The sequence below is a fragment of the Epinephelus lanceolatus genome, chromosome 22 (genome assembly GCF_041903045.1).
Source record: "Epinephelus lanceolatus isolate andai-2023 chromosome 22, ASM4190304v1, whole genome shotgun sequence".
In the NCBI taxonomy this organism is placed as follows: Eukaryota; Metazoa; Chordata; class Actinopteri; order Perciformes; family Serranidae; genus Epinephelus; species Epinephelus lanceolatus.
In genome coordinates, this window is record NC_135755.1 from 11,188,334 (window position 1) to 11,208,731 (window position 20,398).

The window sequence follows — 20,398 nt, forward strand, 5'->3', positions numbered from 1 at the left end:
ACCACTTTCTACTGTGAAAAATCACCACTAAAAACTTCTTAACCAAAAGTTTCACAATCTAACATGTTTTACCAGGAATATGAACTGGAATAGGCAAGAAATTGAATATGTTGTAAGGCTGCTTGATTATGGCAAAAAAAATCATAGTCACATTTATTTTGGTCAAAATTGAAACTCCAGTTATTTAACACGAATTGCCATGCAGAGGTAGCAGTGGCGGGGTGTTTTGTAAGCCAGTAGATGGTGTGAAAAGTCAGTAAAATCTGGAGAGAAAGTCACCAAGTTGGCAACACAGAGCACACTGTTGTCAAGGAAGGAGTTGTGCTGGATTTATAACACAAGACAAAACAAGATCATCACTGTGAAATGGGATGCAGTACAATAATACTGTAATCTTTATTATCTTGTTTTCATAATTGTTGGAAGCCAAAATCGTGATTGAAAATAAAATTTGATTAATTGCCCAGCTATACTACACTGGCAACCAAGATTACATGTACCCTGACGTTAACATGTAGCTACATGTAGCAGTGTACTTGCAGCCAGGGAATGACTGTAATTGAGGTTAGTGGCACTTTCTACTGTGAAAAATCACAAGTAAAAGCTTCTAAACCAAAATGTTCACATTCAGACATGTTTCAGAAGGAATATGGTCTGAAATCGGGGAGAAAATAACAACATCTGATGTTGGCATGTAGCCACATGTAGCAGTGTAGGCTACACTTGCAGTGCCATGCCTGGATTCATACTGTATAGTGCTATTAAATCATGGGATGAGACAGAGATGCACAGTCACAGCAGGACTGAAAGTGTATGTGCTCACAATGTGTAAATGTGTGTGTGCGGCCCTATAGTCAATTTAAGTCGAGGGACCTCCCCAGGTAATCAACAATCTATGAAAATCTCTCTCTGCCTCCCAATACACCAAATCCAATACCGAGATGGTCCCCATTTACCCGAAATAGACCTTTTGACACACACACATACACATATGCAGCACACATGCATATAGATACTCTCAAATTACTTTTTGTGTGCATGCCCCCCGCATGTGTACTCACTCACACACACACACGTATCTTTACACACCAACATGCTCGCACTCTGTCAGCAGCGGGCGAGAGTCCAGCTGTGAGGTGCCCTGCAAATTGCTGGTGATTACAGCGGTTTCACAAAATTCAGCGGAGGAGCGAGGGAAAGCAAAGAAAGAGGGGGAGACAGAAAGGGAAGGCAATCAATAAATTCTGAGCAGAGCGTCAAAGACTTGCTAATCCATTTCTCTCCATCCGTCTGTGGTTTGTGTTGTGAATAGGCTGTGCTGTGCTGCGCATGGCTGGAATCAAAGGTATTTGTTGATGGATGAGATTTCTGAGATGCCTTTTCTTGTATTCGGCCTGAGAATATTCCAGAAAGACAGGATCAAGGGGAATTCGATCAATAACCATTTAAGAGCCCATTTGTTTCTTCAGAAATTAATTGAACCTGAACAGAAAGATGGTTAAGGCAGCGTTGGGTGTGTGTATCCTAGCTTCGATATTAACCGTCATTTACAAGCCTAAATTTGCAACTTGAATTGTTAAACATTTTAGAAAATACTCCTATTTGCTTTCTTGACAAATGTGAGATGAGAAAATTGATCCCATTTTCATGTTTTCTGTTCAAATATAAAGCTACGTGCTAGCTGTAGCTGGTTAGGTTATCATAAAGACCAGAAACAGATAAAACTAACTAGCCTGGCTCTGTCTGAAGGCAACAATACACCAACCACTGCCTTTAAAGCTTACTTATTTACATGTTATATCTGGTTAGTTTATACTGTTTTGGTATGCAAGCATCCAAAGGCATTAGGCTACCTTCCGTTAGCCTTGTTAGCATAGAACAAGGCTAATGAAGTGTCCTTGAGTCAGCAGGTAAGGCTTATGAACCAGCCACATTCCTTTATAAGCAATAACCAAATAGAGGTGAAAGAGTGCTGCAGGAATGACGTTTTTCTCTAGGCCGACACGGAAGTTAGCATCGCTTGGTTCCCTCGTCAAAAATCCAATGAGATTTTTCCGTTAGATTTTGGATTATTACAGAAAATAAACTGTTATGATACTGACACATTTTGTTCAGCAAGATAATATTCATAAATGAATGCCACTTTTATGATTTTTGGAAATCGCCAGAAGTAGAAAACTAAAGTTAGGCGATAAATGAACTACACCACAGTAGCATGACTTAACATCGCCACCACAACAAGGCTGCAAAGCTGCGTTCAGCGTGATGACCTTCTGTAGTTTCACTCAGCAACTTGTTAGCAAGCACCTTTTTTAAGACACACAAAAGCTTCAAAATTCACAAGTGGGGTCTTTCCCAACATATTTTATGTCGTGGAACAAAACCTAGATAGATTGTATAATCGGTGCTTATTTTGATTTTTCCATGCTACACAGTAAATATCTTTGAGAGTGATCCACATAAATGGTTTTACACAATCATTATCCGATAATGTAGGATGGTTGTGACTAGATGCACCGATCCAGCTTTTTCAGTTTCCATACCGATCCTGATGCTGTGGCTTTGAGTATCAGCCGATATCCGATACTGATCCGATACCATGTTTGATCTAAACAGCTATATACCTTTACATGTAGAACAGAAAAGACTAGAGGCATCAGGCATTGATAACTACACAGTTCTTTCCTACGATAAAATGAAACAAGATGAAACAGATTAATGCAATGATGAACAATTTATTTTTAACAAATATAAACGATTGTGCAACAGCAGTTGAAATAGTGTGAAATACCTCCACACAGCAGATTCTCTCCTTCGCTCCATGACGTACGACGTAGCTCGTGTCGCAATAGATTTAAAGGGAAAGGATCGCCTCTGGTATAGGTTGCATTTTCCAATACCCAATCCATCTATTTTGATGATATCGGGGCTGATATTCGATCCAGATATCTGATTGGTGTGTCCCTAGTTGTGACGCTTTGCTCGATTTATTTACGCTGCGCTGTGGTCCGGCTTGTTTGAGATTATGGTGTCTTCAAAGTCCAATCGAATGAGAATCGAGAATATGACAACAAAATTTTGTGTTGTCAGATCATTACCTTATTTATACAGTCTGTGGTCATTACAGACTACTTCAGAGAAGGTTGCCAGTGATCGGCACAGCTAGGTCATGTCTTACTATGTGTTATTATCGTTATATGTTCAGTGTGTTTCCCTTAGTACAACTACACACACCGTGCCTTGCTCTGCTTTTGCGTCCAAAGGCTGCCTGAAAGCAGCGGGGATAAGGAGCTGGTCTCTGGTTTGTTTTTTCCTTGTCCCAGTGATGGGCACATCCAGGTGATGTTAGTATATGTTGGATGTATTTCCATATTCCCTACAGCTGCAGAGCAACGCAGGCACACCTTCCCATTCTTATGCATAACTCTCTGTCTGGTGCTGCTGTAGCTGAAGATTAGGGGTGGGAATCTCTAGGCACCTCACGATTCGATTCAATTCCGTTTCCAAGGGCAACAATTTCGATTATAAAATGATTCTCGATTCTAAAACGAGCCAATAAGAACATTTACACTAGATATTGAAAAACATTATTGTAATAAAGCTGGAAATACATATCCAGTGCATACAAACTGTATTACTTACTGTGGTTGAGATGACTACACTCCACCGGTCCATCCTCCTCATCCACAAATCTCAACGGGACTCTCCTGTCCCTCGTCGACCTCCTCGACATTTCTCCTCCAGTATTTATAGAACTTTAACTGACTTTAACTATCTATGAACTGTAAAAACACTATTGCAAAAAAGACAAACGATGGCAAAACTACAAACTATGGTGAAAACACGGCAAAAAACACTCAAAAACACAACATAAAAAAACTCAAAAGCTCTCAAAAAACCACAAATACTATTATTTACAACACTAAATGTTATTTACAAAGAAAACACCACCAAAACTCAGCTAAATCACTCAAACTTGCACTCTCCTCGTCAGCTGTCACACTCCTCCTGCTGTGTTCAATTCCTGCCCCTCCTAAACAGGTAATGACGTCACTACCGTAATTACTGGAAAGCTGTGCTTCTCAGCTTTCAGAATCCGTTGGAATTACGTCAATAGCACGAATGGATGAGGAGTTACGGTAATTTGAAAAATAAATATAAAAATGAAATTAAAATCGATTTTGAGTTTTCCACATCGATGCTCGCATCGTTCAGGACAGAATCTTGATGCATCTAAAAATTGATTTTTTTCCCCCCCCACCCCTAATGAAGATATTTTCATCTTTGAAAAATGTTAAATTGCAGATCCACACATTTAGAAAAAATGCAGAATATTTTCTGACAATATAATTGTAATAAATAAAACTGGAACGTAATTATGTTTCGTTGAAGGGATCCTTAAGTGATGGTTTCAGAATACGATCAACCAGAACTTATGTTTGCATGAATATTCATATGGATATGATGTCATATTTTGGAGAGCAGTAGGTTTAATGCATGTTTGTCATCCTTTGTGTAGGTCGTGTTGTTTGCATTTTTCAAATCATTATTCTTCAGAACAGAGGTGAAAGGATGAAGGAATACGGCAGCTTGACTGATAGCTTTAATTTACAAAGACAGTTGTGTTATGCACGCTCTGATTACATTCCTTTAGTACAAGACAAACTAGCAGTATGGAGCTACAGTCAGGAGGGGAAATGTCTTCCCCGACTCTGTTTGGGCACGGATTAAAACAAACAAATTAGAACATGTTAATGAGCTTTAGGTGCTGGTAGGCAGATTTATTTTACCTTTGGACAGAACCAGGCTAGCTGTTTCCAGTCTCTGCCCCAAGCTAAGCTAACCAGCTGCTGTTTTTGTCTTCATATTTATTGTGCAGGCATGAGCCGTATCAATCATCATAACTCTCAGTAAGTAAACTACTTCCTCAACAGCTCCCACAAAGCCCTCTGTGGGAGGATGAGTGAGGCGAGGTTGAAGACGATGTGAAATACTGAAATGCAGACGTTTTTAATCAAAGTCAAATCACATTTTCATTTCAATTTACACCTTTGCCAAGACGTGTGGCGCACAGCAGACGCCTGAAGGAATCTCCCTCTCCCATTCTCTTGATTTCGCACTAACTCCTCACTTTTCAGGCGTTTTACTAATAAAAGAGCCTTGTAAAAAGCACGAATGGAGGGTGCACAGGGAACTCCTACAGCAAGAAGAGGCTCACCTCTGCGCGCTGTCACAACGTGAGGGGGGATTTGGTAAATCACAGCTGGGCTTGTACGGCACATTGTCATTTATGCAAAGGCAGGAGAAAGGACAGCAAAAAAATTCAAAGGCCATCAATTCATTTTTCGCTGGGTCTTTATTTTTTCTACACTGCACATTTTTTCTTTTTTCCTACTTTATCTGTCTCTTTGTCCTTGTCACTCTGATTCTTTATCTGTCATGTTTAATCTCTCACTTACTGCTTTTTATCCCCACTCCGTCTGTCTTGTACGTGGTCACATGATTTAACCAGTTTCTCATGGAGCTGCTGCTCCCCATAGACATATATATACCTAGATGCCACATTGACTATGACCGCCCATTGCAGCGATACATCAGTTTTGCCACCATATTGGAGAGAGCAAATCTTGCCTGTAAAGGGAAGATGTCCCTGGAAATGTTTCTGTTTTTTACTGCAGGGCTGCCAACTGCTTTCACACCTGCCCTGTTTGGTTTGGTTCACTCTGAATTAAGTTCGTTTGGGCAGGTATGAACACAGCAACCGGACTGAGACCTTCTTGAAGAGGTGATCTCGGTCCAGTTACAAACGAACTCTGGTGCGGTTCGTTTGTGGTGAGAACGTGTTCCGACCTTGATCCGAACCAACTGAAGTCACATGACACATTGTTTGGGTTAAACATGAGCATGTTACAGTCCTGGAGGATTATTAATGTGCACCTCCTCCTGTACTGCCTTAATATGCACATTCAGCACATCCAATGCATCAAAACATTGTTTTCTAGTTGGAGCCGCACCTCGTTTTCAAACTGTATGGTTTGACTAAAATGAACAATGACAGCAATATAGTCCACGATGAGCAGCGCTAAAATCAACCTGCGTAGTTGTCCCTCCATTGTGACATTAGACAGTGTCACATTTATCTTGCAAGTGTACTCTTCTTCAACGTTTGCTTTACTTCCTGGCCGTGAGAACACGAACCAGTTCTAGGCAATTGTGCAACTTTGGAACATGATTCCCTGACTCAGACCAAAGCAAGACAACTCTAGGTCTGAAAGCACCCTAAGACACCGATCCAGTCAGTCCTCAGAATCAGCTGTCAGTACTTTCTCCGTATACAGCATCTGTTTTTATCTCGTTGCCTCCACAAGTCGATGGTCTTTACAAGAGGATGCTGCAGGCTTATGAACCAGCAGTGCGGCCAGATTGCAGTCAGGTGCCTGCAAGTGTGCCAAACGCACTTTTGGTAATTTCGCCAGGCTCACTTGCCACACCTGTGCCAGAGTGGGGCACAAAAGAACGACCCTTTATGTGTCTCCAACACACCTATTGATGTGCAGAGGATGCGTTTTACAATAATTAATCAAAATGACACATTTGATGCACACATAAGCTGAAGGGAAGAGGGGATTAATCCCTAACCCTAACAACAGGAAACTGAGGCTACAGTTCACACAGGCTCACCAAAACTGGACAATAGAAGATTGGAAAAACGTTGCCTGGTCTGATGAGTCTGGATTTCTGCTGCCACATTCAGATGGTAGGGTCAGAATTTGGCGTCATGGATCCATCCTGCCTTGTATCAATGGTTCAGGCTGCTGCTGGTGGTGTAATGGTGTGGGGGAGATTTTCTTAGTACCAACTGAGCATGGTTTAAACACCACAGCCTACCTGAGTATTGTTGCTGACCGTGTCCATCCCTTTATGACCACAGTGTACCCATCTTCTGATGGCTACTTCCAGCAGGATAACGCACCATGTCACAAAGCTCAAATCATCTCAAACTGGTTTCTTGAACATGACAGTGAGTTCAATGTATTCCAATGGCCTCCACAGTCACCAGATCTCAAACCAATAGAGCACCTTTGGGATGTGGTGGAACAAGAGAAGCCACCAAGAATTAAGGCAGTTCTGAAGGCAAAGGGGGTACAAACTGGTACTAGCAAGGTGTACCTAATAAAGTGGCTGTGAGTGTAGATCATAAACCCTTAAAGCACTCACTGCAATCGGCTGAGAGATGTAAAAGTTTCAGTGCTTTTTATCCAGAAAAAAACACAGTTCCTGTCTTCTTGTATTTATTCAAAGGCAAGTCTCTGTTTCCAATATGGCGCCGCCGTTGACATATGATCCAGCAGCCAATGAGGCATCTGTGTTTCTATATCTGTACTGTCCGCTGCCTCCCCACCTTTCCCCACCGTCTCTTTCATTCTGTTTGCACCAGCAGCAGAGATACACTCACATGTGGTGGTTAAAAGCTGCGACTCAGGCAGACCTGTGTGATTTCTTTTTTCTCTGTGTGTGTAGGTGTGTGTTCCCCTGAGCCCTCGGCCTGAGGCAGGGTGGGGCTGAGCTGTCTGTAACTGGGTATTGATCTCACACACACACACACACACACACACACACACATAAAACGCACATACTGCGAGCCATGCTTTGCTGACCTGAGATCAGATCAGACACTGATACAGCCTCCTTCTGAGATGAACACGCCTTTGATTTTCTGTGCTGCGTGTATGTAGAGGTGTGTGTGTGGAGGTGTGTGTCTACGTTACAGGGACAGAGAGGGATAATGATGGCTGGTGGCTGTGTGCCTCAAAAGTGTGTATGTGAAGGTGTGTGTGTACACAACGTGGGCAAATATCAATCCGCTGACCTTTCTGCTCCAAAAACGGTAGCCTTTAGCAATATCTGACAGACCGGTAGCCAATCTGGCAACTGACTACATGGTCAATAAACTGCCTCGGTGTGATGTATAATAATATAGTCGCTGTTAATTAGAGATATTTGAGAAAGGGGTGAAATCTCAATGACAGTTTGTCCATTCAAAGTGACGTCTGGTAATTGTTATGCAAAGGTGCAGTGGGGACACAGTTTCTCTGAAGGCATTTTCAAATAGAAAACTAATTAGGGACCAAATAATCCAACATGTCCTCCAAACTAAATGACATAGATTTAAAAAATCTATCCATATGAACATGACACAGTCTTTGTAAGTGAACTTGTTAGCAAATATTTGCGTATTTAAACAATCAGAATTTACAGAACGAACATTATCATTAATTTGGAGTCGTGTTTTGAACCACTTGATAACTACATGAATGTGAGCCAAATATTCACAAATACCTATCATATTATCAAGAAGTATACCAGTACATAAAGTGCTGGATCTAAAGTAAAGTTTATACCCAACATCCCTTTAATCCCCTTTTTAACATTCTTCCAGAAATTTGAGTTTTGGGCAATCCTAACATACACTGATCAGCCAAAACATTGAAACCACTGGCAGGTGAAGTGAATAACTGCGATTATTTCATTACAATGAAATGTTCTGCTGGGAAACCTTTGGTCTTGGCATTCATGTGGATGCCCCTTTACGCACTCCACCTACCTAAACATCGTTGTAGACCAAGTACCCCGCTCATTGCAACAGTACCCCTGATGGCAGTAGCCCCTCAGCATGGCAGTGCCCCATGCCACACCACAAAAACTGCTCAGGAATGGTTCAAGGAACGTGACAAAGAGCTCAAGGTTTCAGCCAAGCTTTCAAATTCCCCAGATCCCAATCTGATCACGCATCTGTGGGACAAACCGATACCCCAAAGATCCTTTGTCTGGGCCTCGACAGGCCAGAGCCTCTGATCAGTCGAGGCATTGAGACAGGACCTCTGTGGGTGTCCTGTGTTGTCTGGCACTAAGGCGTTGTAGACGGACCCATGCCCAATGGATGTTCGATCGGATTGGGATCTGGGGAATTTGGAGGCCACGTTGACACCTTGAGCTAAGTCACATCTGCCGAGCCATTCCTAGGCAGTTTTTGTGGTGTGGCATGGTCTGCCAATACCCCAGACGTACTGCCCATCCACGCGGGACCTCTACGGATTGGACATAGCTCTGACATGTCAAGGTATGGACAAAGGAAGTCTAGGGATGCCCCTTGATGTCTGGCACCAGGGTCTTCATGGCAGATCCTTCGAGTCCTGTGTGTTGCGTGATGACGTACCAGCATGTCCCAAGGATGCTTGATTAGATTTTGATCTGGGGAATTTGGAGGCCAGGTCAAGGCCTTAAGCTCTCAGGTCATTCCTGAGCAGTTTTTGTGGTGTGGCTTAACACACTGTCCTGCCTGGAGGAGTGCACTGCCATCAGGGACAACTCCTGAGGGAAATATCTGACTCTGACTCTCGCGAGATGACGTCACAGCCCAGAGGTAAGGGAAACACTTAGTATGCTATCTACAGAGATAGCACTGGTGATCCGAACCGGTCAGTGGCGAAAAAAAGCACTTTTAATGCGCAAACATATACGGGACGCATTTGCACCCTTTACCGTTTTAGCTCGTTTCGCGGCTGCCGGCTGCATCCGCCTCCCTCAATACTGAACCAGTTTTAAAACGAGTTGTACCTATGAATCATACGCACACAAATACCGAAGTTATCCTTTAAAGATACCCTACAAGTGGACGGGCGGTTCCTGTGCATACAATGAAATATAATCCTACTGGACATGGTTCAAAGAAGAGGCGCTCGTCAAGTACAAGAAATTACAGGTGGAATAAAAACATGAATCAGAATCTAAACTTTTTATTGCTGTGTGTTGAAATGGCCTCTCTCATAATGGCTGATCACCCTCGCTGGGCTCAGCATGTAATTATGCAACCTGGTAGACATAACAGGATCTTATGGAGACCAGTGAGGATAATTACTACTTGTTTTGTTGCCTTGCGAGCACAATATAATTATCTCTTGATCTCCACATAACAAGCTTTCACACTGTAATACGTCTGTGACCACAAGACAATCTGTATTTATAGAAAACATTTATGAAATATTTATTCTTTGATTAATTTTTTTGACTTTGACAAGTAAAACTCATTTGTGATTTTATGAAGGAAAAAAAAAGCCGAATCATGACATGAATTTTCCCTCCGTATACCGGCAGGATCTCTTCTAGGGTCTAAACAGTTTTATCCACTAATTAGTTTGACTTTAAAATTTGCTAAATGTATCTGGTCTGCTTGTTTTCCTTCCTCTTTACTTCCTCATTTCCCTTCCTTGGGGCCTGTCTTGACCTTGGACCACACTCCTCACCACACACTTTCCACTCCACTTGCAAAACCATCATAAACAATCCTCAACTGCTAATTATGCGCTGACAACAGTGTTCCATAAATCAGCGGCTGGCTAATGAATTCCCACAGATTCTGTGTGTGTGTGTGTGTGTGTGTCTGTGTGTGTGAAAATGAGAGTGGGGTGGTAGGAATGGAGAAAGCACTCTTGTTTTTGCTTAAGACTCCCTCTGTATTTCCATTTACTGTGCTCACCCCCACATGGAGGATGGCAGGAAATGAATGAGCGATCATTGCGCAGACTGTGTGCAGCGATTAGTGTCTGGAAATAAGAAAATGAACAAGGAGCATTCAGGGAGGTATAGTCCATGAAATAGAGCTCGTTACACAATGAATGAATTTTTATTTGGATTGCTACACTTTGAAGAAAGTAGTTAATACGAGATGTTTAACAGCATCATTTAATCATAAGAGCGAACATCTTAGTGAACACTTACTTTAACTGAAACAACCGTACGCTGCAGAGTTAACACTGGCTGTACAACATATTACAAAACTGATATGATTAAATTCTTAATCGTTTCATGATGGTATTACATTTTTCTTATTATAAAGTGATACTGACTGCAAAGAAGGCAATGTGGAGTGTGTAAAAAGGTGGGCTCCAGCTCTGTATCAACAAAACTAATTCCAGCCTTACACTACTTTTCAAATTTCACTGTCACAGACAAATTTTCAATGTCGGAATAAACTCAAAAGATGATCCCATGATCTTGATGGTGAACGTTGGTCATTCACCTCAGTCCAAGCTGTCTTAAGTCAGTGTTATTCTCATCTCAACGTTTTAAAAAAAAATCAGAAATGTGTATTATTATTGTAAGTTTTTAGTCTTGGCTCATACAAATACTGACGTTAAATGATGTGAACATTGTCAACAACAAATAGCTGAACTCTCTTTAGCACCAAAAAGGAAGCAACGTGAAGAACATCAGTTCTCTTGTATTGTGGAGAAACTTCTGGAGTTGTGAAGTGAACATGAGTCAAAGTTTCATGCAGCGAGTATCTGATTCACCAACTGACACTTATTTTAGTGAGAAGTCTTTCTTTTTAAATGGTTGAAACTTGAGTTTGAATTTGAATTTTCCATTACCCCTCAGGGTTTGTGTCCCGATTCTTGTTGAAATAGAGAGGTAGGGCGAAGTGTCAGGGCTACACGGCCCTCCATACGAAGGTTTTTTTACAGGCTGTTATGAAAAGTCATCAACAAGATGGCTGCACAAGCAACAAAATAACCCCACAAATCTACTCCCTTCATTAATAAAGAAATACCCATTGTATTATCTTAGTTTAATGTCATTTTAATGTATTATGGTGTTTTCTTTATAACAAGCATAATAAGAATAATTGCTAATATGCAGATGATATACCAACTTCTATTAGCGAGATAGATTTCTCCATCTACCTGTTTAAATGGCTTTATTTGTTAGCTTTGCTGCACCCAATGTGCGATGATGTCATCAACATGCAAATGAGCATATGATGTCATCTGGTGACTTTAAGCAACCTTTGGAGCTCATGCTAACGACTGTCATTGGGAGAGAGTTGTCAACACTGGCCACATTTTGACATATTTCCATGTCACAAAGTTGCTGCACTTGCTACTGTTCCTCTAATATCAGTGCTAACATTAGCCTACAGAGCACTGCTATTGGGCTGGTAGGCAGTGTTCTTTTTTTTACAATTAAAAACTTGTTTGATAGATTGAGTGTGTGAAACTTAAGTTGTGAACAAATCACGTGTCCTAACAAACGCAAAAGGAGGCCTTTAGCCCACGCAAGAGAAATCACCAAAGCAGAAGACAGCATATTAGCAATGTCCGGCAACACTTGTCGCGTCTGTTTATGTAAATGGCAGCATGACCGCTGACATATCAGGGTCTTGAAAAGTCGTCCCATTTCATAGTGGAAGATTTCAGTCACTCAGGTGCCACTCAAAAACTAGTGTCTTATCGTGCTACTTTACATCGTGCTTTGCTTTCCGTAGCTGCAGTTGGCTGTCCCTATGAGGCACCCATAGTTTGTACCGTGGCTTGTACAATAAACAATATGGCTTCCTGTTAATAAGTGTGCCACATCTCTTAGTATGTAGTTGAGTACATTACAGGGTAACAATAAGAAATGGAATTGGACCAAAGCCTTTGAGTGAATGGAATACTGGTATGCTAGCAGCTTTGTGAAGCAGCATGAGCTAAATGCTAATGACAGCGTGCTAACCACGGCCATGATGCTAACGTGCTAATGCCAAGCAGGTGTAATCGGTGGCACGATCTTACATCTTAGTTCAGCATTTTAGCATGCTACCATTTGGCAGTTAGCACTAAATGACTGAGGTTAATGGGTTACTAGTTTTGCAACCCAAGAATCGGGCAAATGAAACAAAAGTTGAGTGATCACTAAAGTTATTACAAATAACCCTGAGGTGGATGATGAATGTCTGAACCAAATTTCATGGCAATCCTTCAAATTATCAATCTCCTGGTGGCTGCTGGACCAAAATGATGGACTGGCCAACCAACATCCCATCCCTATTGCTATGCTGCTGGCACGACTGGAGAGATATTTCATGCATTCAGTGCCAATAAATGCCCAGTTTTTAATTCTCTAACCTCCTGATATCTGCTGCTGAATGATTTTGGAGAATCTAATATGGTGATACTCCACCTCAGATATTCATTATGCTTTCCAGTGCACTAACAGTTTGGGTTGATGCATATTCCAGCGTGTGAAGAGGTAGATGGGCATTGTGTGTCTATGCTAATGGTCAGGAGACCATAAAAATAGAGCTGTTAAAGTGCAAAGGCTGTCTCATACAATGATTTATTCAGATTATATACTAGTACATATGCGGGGTGCTCGCAGGACAGAGTCGTCTGTCTGGTCTGTCTTTATGCTGGGTGCCTTTACTGAGCGATGAGATATACTGGATTTATTTGTTTTCCGCCGACAGCGTGCAGGAGCTTCAGGACAGTATTCATCAAACACACACAGGAGCCCTGTTGCGAGTCAAACTGTGCATTGCTGCATTTCTGCCTCACAAAGGGCAGTTGTTATTTTCAATCCTCCGGACTGTCCGCCACAATTGCTTCCAGGTCGCACATCCCTGTCTTGTATGAATGAGCTACAATCCAGTGACATTTCTGCAAATGTCATTGATTGGATGAGGTGATATATTGTCAGTGTAGACCACCAATATATATATAACACCAGTCGTATAAAAGCTGAGAGAAATCCTTAATAAATGTGACTATTCAAACATTGGTGCCCAAGTGCTGCAGCTCCTCTGCTCTCTTTGTCTTTATCTCCCTCTCTGCTTGTGTCTTTGTCTTTCTGGATTTCACTTCTAAGCCGCCTCCCCTCTCGTGCTGTTACTATTTTGCTCTAACTGCTCTTTCTCTTCTTAATTCACCATCTTTTTTCGCTCTCCGACCAACAACCTTGCATCCCTCTGTCTCTCTCTCTCTTCCTCCCTCTCCGGCTCTTGACATGAGTGAAGAGGCCCGCTGAGATAAAACACAATGTCAGAGCATGCCTCAGCTCTCTCCGCTGAGTGGGAAAATTGACTGGGATTGTCTGTGGCAGTCCCCATTCGCAGCAGTCTGTGGCCCGTGATGCTTAAAGTGCTGCGCTAATTAGTTTTCTCTCTGTCCCTCCCCTCCATCCCAACACACACTAACCATCTTCCACACACACACCACAATAGACTCCCTCTTTCTTTTGTGCTGCCTTTGCCATAGCCTATCTATTATGTAACAGTGTGTGGAAAGTGCGGATGCACCTTCTCAGGGGTTTTTCTGTGCGTGGCTTCGCATGTCACACGAGCAATGTCTCTTTCTATATTTGCCTAAGCAGCACATGAAGGCAGCAGTGGGGGCAGAGGCTAGCACAGCAGAATGACACAACGAGATAGCATATGACAGGGCGCAGTACTTGTTGGAGGGGGACTCAGAGCTGAAGCGAGTGTGAGCCTGCTGTTGGTTCCTACTCAGTGACCCAAATTCTGCCTGAGTTGCATAGTGAATTAATGGTTATTAGAATGAGTACCATTGAGGGGAAGGTAAAGCTTCATAATTAAACCTATTTACACATGCCATCAGTGATATCAGATTTAAACCAGTATTGCCTTTTCATAAAACTGACTGTCTATGCAATAGAAAGATAGAAACACTGTTAAAAATGGTGCCACATGACCAGACATCGGACCGACAAACCGACACTGGTGGATGACATTATGCAAGCTTATCCGTTCTATCGCAGGAGAAGCTTCAGTCTGTCCATGGCGGCCAGTTGGAAACAAACAATCTCAAATTACAGCTAAACAATGAACTAAATGCATCTGAAAACATCTGAGTCAAGAAATAGGCAATGCATGCATGCACACTTTTTGGTCTAACTTTGAAAGAATCCCATGCTATCTTACCAAATAAAGCCCACGCAGTTGTAGCTTTCACTCATCCCCTGGCAAGATGTTTGATTCCTCTATATTGGAAGCATGTGCTCTATCCATCCTTTTCTCATTGGGTCAGAAATATTTGTATTTCTTTCAGTTAAAAAAAATCAAATACACACTCAAATAGTCCTCTCAAACCTTGATTAAGATATGGAGTCCCTTCTTGGACTTTTTTGATTTGCTATAGGAACCCCTCGATAAAGAATAAGGTGGTACCTATGAATGTTGCATGATAGCAGAGGGCACACCTTCCAGCCCTTCCACACGCCTATGTGGAAAGCCTTAAGACAGAGAGAGCACACCTCCCTGCTTCTTAACACTTAAAGCATCTATTATTGATATTTTTATAAGGACAATTAGAATGTTATAATATTAACAATGTGAAAACAACATGACGATGGAAAAGTGGTCACTTGTAGTGATGAACATACAGAGGATTATCACCTGAATCTGTTGCTACCCTAAGCTTTATGAAGTTTTTAGGCCTGTTTCAGGTCTCCCCACAACTTTACAGTTCAGTCAGGAACACTTAAGTCAAAGAAAACTTTATTTCCATTTGCAGTATTATATTTGGCACTATGGCTCTGTTCTGGAGCCTTGCTGTCTTTCCTTCGCCCTACGCAGAAAGCCTAAGGTGCAGAGAGCACACCTCTCAGACCTTCTGTGCGCCTTCGTGGAAAGCCTGAGGCAGAGAGAGCAAACCTCCCTGCCCTTCCACATGCAAACAAGGAAAGCCTTAGGCAGAGAGAGCAAACCTCCCTGCCCTTCCACATGCAAACAAGGAAAGCCTTAGGCAGAGAGAGCACACCTCCCTGCCCTTCCATGCGCAGCAGCAAAGACCCACCGGGAACGGAACAGAGCAGAGCAGTATCAATGACAAGCAGAAATGACACTGATAAGTCAGACACAACTTGAAAAGGAGGAGCTGGGGTGGAGGCAGGTTACAAAGCAGCTTACAGAGGAAGCAGCAACAGTAGGCAGGCCAGAGCAGTTTAAATAGGGTGCCCTGAATGAGATTTACCAACTGGTTGCATAGAAAAGAATCATGTGATCTATCAGCTGACTCCCTTCCATCAATCAGCTGCTCCATCAGTTGATTAGGATGCTTGAGATCCCAGCTATATCACCTGGGATGTGAGCTGAGCTTGAAACCGTGGCCTGTCTGAACTAATGCTATGCTCAATTTTTAGCGACATTTGGAGATCCAGTGCTTCAAATTAAAACCTATTTTAAATCATTTAAATATTTGAAGATGCATTAAGTTTGGTCATTTTTGGAGCAATGCAACAAGCTGTAAACACAATACTGACATATCAAACTCATTTTGCCACCTGACAAATGTTAGTCCAGTGTTCGCTCTTCTTTTATCTCTGTTTTGTTCTCCACCAACTGAATTTTTTGGTCTTTTTGGCAGCTAAATGTTCCACTGTGTTCACCGGCTACTCGCTAACCATGTCGGTGGCGTACAGTCAGTGTAGCAGAGTGCTGCATGTGGAGACAACCCTGATGAGAGCGATGAGACTGAACCGAAACAGACAAACAGAATGATTATAATATAGGTTTAGGGACAAACGTTTCAGTCTCATCCAATTTCCTGCTCACCTTAATGCCACCAAAGCTGTTTCTTCTACTTCCTTACTTCTCATTACAAGAACCACATGGGGGACCATCAAGACATTCCCCCATCCCATGGTTCCTCACCAATCATCCGTTTTGTTCATTCTTTCTATCTGGACCTCATTTTATTTCTTTACCCCCAAAACTTTACTTCCAATAAACCTGTTTGCATGTATAAGTGCGAAGGTTTCAGATCCCATTTATACTCTGCACTGTCAATACCTTGGTCAGATGACCCATGGGTTTGATTTGAAAGTAAATGCAGCAGGACAGTTTATTCTGAGGACAGGTTGAATCTGCAGTGACAGCATCAGCAGCCGGCACCTCGGGTGAAAAAACAGAAGGCATCGTTATAGTGAAATTCACAGTTTAAATTACCACCACACTGTTATAAAAATAGCAATGTTATTGTGCTTGTATTGTAACCCATTAGTTGTTAGCAGCATTGTTAGCAAACAGGCGACACAACATGAACCCAAACAGTGAGAGTTTCAGCTTCACTTTTTCCAGGCTGAACTGCTGTCACTCACAGCATGGCCTCGCGAGTCTCGTTAGCAGAGATGCTACTGGCTACAGAAACAGTTGGAGAACTCAGAGCTGTTAATGAATGTATGGGTCCTGTTAAAGATTGTATTAATGAGGTTTGCTATGTCGCTGGAACGAAAAGGAATCCGTGAAACACCAACTGCTGAACAGGTCAGGTTTTAATTCGGAAAAGTGAATGATTGTTGACAAAAACTCAGAGTGAGGTAATTTACTTTTTAAGCAATAGTTCAGCATTTGGGAAACGGGCATATGTGCTGTCTTTCCAAGATGAGAATATTGATACCGTTCTCACATTTGTCCACTAAAAATAAGCTACAGGTCAAATCACCGTTAATAACAACAACTGGCAATCGATTTAAATTGCAGAGACTTATGAAATCAGCAAATTTGTCCGACATCCCTCAATCCCGAAAAACAAACATGCATTCCTCCAAAAACTGCTTCAAAAATACATCAGATGTTGTGTGAGTAATGTTATGGGACCTTAATTCAACGGTGAAGACATGATGAGTCTTACTCTCACTCTGATATTCTCATGCTAACCCTAAGCAACCTCACTCCTCATGCCTTAACCTAACCAACCCAGCCAATGAAGACGAGTTCTAGCCAATCATAGGCAAATTGAGGCAGGTCACAACTTTGCCATAGTATTAAGGTCGGGTGACAAATTGGCTTTCAGTCCAATGGGGCATTATTCGGACAATTGGGGCTTTGAAATAATGAGCTGTAGGAACAATGGATATACCCAGAAACGGCTAACCTGGCTCTCTCCAAAGATTTTTTAAAAAGGCAGTCACCAGCACCTTCGAACTCTCTAAGTATCTTGTTTGTTTAATTCATTTCCAAACCAAGCCATGCTAGCTGTTCTCCCCCATTCCCAGTCTTATGCTAAGCTAACTGTGTCCTGTGTTTTCCTTCACAGTGTCAGAGCTGCTCACCTACATGAAATTAATTAATAATTAAATTGATAACATGACTCACTCACTCACTTCATCATACCATCCTCCCCAAACACAGGTTTTCTGTACCCTCCACATGCACTGCTCTGTTGGGGCTTTGACGTGAAACATCAGGTAGCTCTCTGGCAAAGTGTTGGCATTGATAAGGTGCTTAGATCCTCTGAGGGAAACTGTGACAAAGTGGATTTTATCAGTGTGGAAGTGTTGTTTTCACTGTGTGGCTTCAGCTCACCGATCACTGGAGCTGATCTGATCACTGGAGAGGAGGCAGCGATACAGGAGGGACTGAATAAACACAGGAGACATAATCACACTGTTTGCAAACACAAGCAACTAATTAATATCATATCAAAACAACATATCATGCAAAAAATTGTACGCTTGAGTAATTAACAGGAGGTGAATAGCTACAACTAGACTCAGTATCTATCACACTTGGTGGTCTAACACATTAAAATGCAAGTGTGGTATTTTGGATCAATATAAGAATAATGCCTGTGAGCTCATTATGAGGCTGTAATGTACTTATAGTTCAATACCTCATGAACTCAACTGTTACACTCCTGCTCCTACTCGCAGTATGAAAACATCTATATACATCTATATCTATAATATATACAGAGTTACTCTTGAGATCACCTGGTGACATGTTTGGATGCTAGAAAAAGTAATTTTCTGTACTGCGGCATTTGGCAGAAACATGAATCAAATGTCACCTTGGTTGTACGGTAAATAGAGGTTCAATTACAAATTTGTGCAGCCGTCCAGAGTTCTCTCTGCATTGGTAGTGGGAAATACCTTTGCAACTCCATTCTTGGGCACACAGTTGGTTTTCACACGTAATGCAAACTGAATGCAATAAACCATACTGAAGAACTTTTTAAGCTGACCTGAGTATGGATCGAGGTACCAGTATGGTATACAGTGTTTACACTATTCAAGCAAGTTGGTCTTTTAGGTCAAGTGTAGTCGGTTCTGGGCCCAGGTCCCTGATGTGAACGACTCCTCAGTGTACTTGTTTTATGTTTGTATCTTTGAATCATTCTAGCCTATCAACATGAATGGGTAACTTTGGCTTTCTTCAAGCTGGACCCTCTTAACCTATGTTTTTGTGCCCCAAGTGACTAATGGAACAACAGTTTTTGAAATTGGTCCAGTACTGAGAGACACCCTTGATTTACGTCCACTAAATGTGCTTGTGTTTGCCACTGACAGGCTCAGATTGTTATTATAAGTGTGTGAAATCATTATGGAAAGGGTCCCTACAGGGGTAGACCTTTTTGTTTAAGAGTAAGATCCTTTTTGTTCAGAAACAGCCTCGAAATTGCTATTGCCCAACTCACCATGCTCCATTTAAACAAATAGTAACTTTAATATTGTAAAACACTTCATAAAGTCAACAAAACAAACAAACCAAAAAAAATAAATTAATAAAAAACTTCCTGGTTCCACTGTTCCAAATATCACCAACTCTGGTTTGGTTGACGAATACCCTTAATGGGAATTTTTGGTAAATGCTTGTGTGGTGCAATGCCATTGATCCAATGACCCACAATTCCAAACCCCCATTATGTGTGGAAAAATGTCCTATTGGTCCAAAAGAGTAAAAAAAACAAACAAAAAAAAAATTAATAAAAAACTTCATGTCCAACTGGGAGGAGACCTCGGGGCCACCCCAGAACACGCTGGAGGGACTACATCACCTGGCTGGCCTGGGAATGCCTCGGGGTTCCCACGGAAGAGCTGACGGAAGTGGCTGGGGAGAGGACTGTCTGGGCTTCTTTGCTGAGGCTGCTGCCCCCGCGGCCCAGACCCGGATAAGCGGAGGACAACGAGTACGAGTACAAGTACGAGTAAAAAACAAAGTAAAAAACAAACAAGTCTGCACACCAAGTAGCTCCAAGTAGCTAAGGATTTTAATGCAGAGTGATGTTTTGAGCCACACAGCTCTTCTTCTGATACATGACATAAAGTCGCCATCGTAAATTAAAATCCCTCTAAACAGGAGCTACTTAGTATGTGGCCTTTTTTGTTTTACTTTGCTAGACATGTCTTTGGGCCAGCACCCACTCCATTGGACGCTGGGATGTGTGTGTCTTTTGTACTACTACCACCGGTTTGAAAGCCCATTTGTCCAAAAGCCTGTTATTCTCAAAATAAACGTGCATTGCTCGAAAGTTCCTTTTCTCTGAATATACACACTCCATGCAGTTAGTTTCGGTTTCCCAGCGGTGTTTGAGCCAGGGATCCAAGGTCTTTTTATTGACCTTTGTGGTGTTTGAGCCACTGAGCCAAGGTCTTTTTATTGACCCTTTGTGGTGTTTGAGCCAAGGATTCCACGGCCTTTTTACTGACCCTTTGTGGTGTTTGAGCCACTGATCCAAGGTCTTTTTATTGACCCTTTGTGGTGTTTGAGCCACTGATCCAAGGTCTTTTTTATTGACCCTTTGTGGTGTTTGAGTCACTGATCCAAGGTCTTTTTATTGAC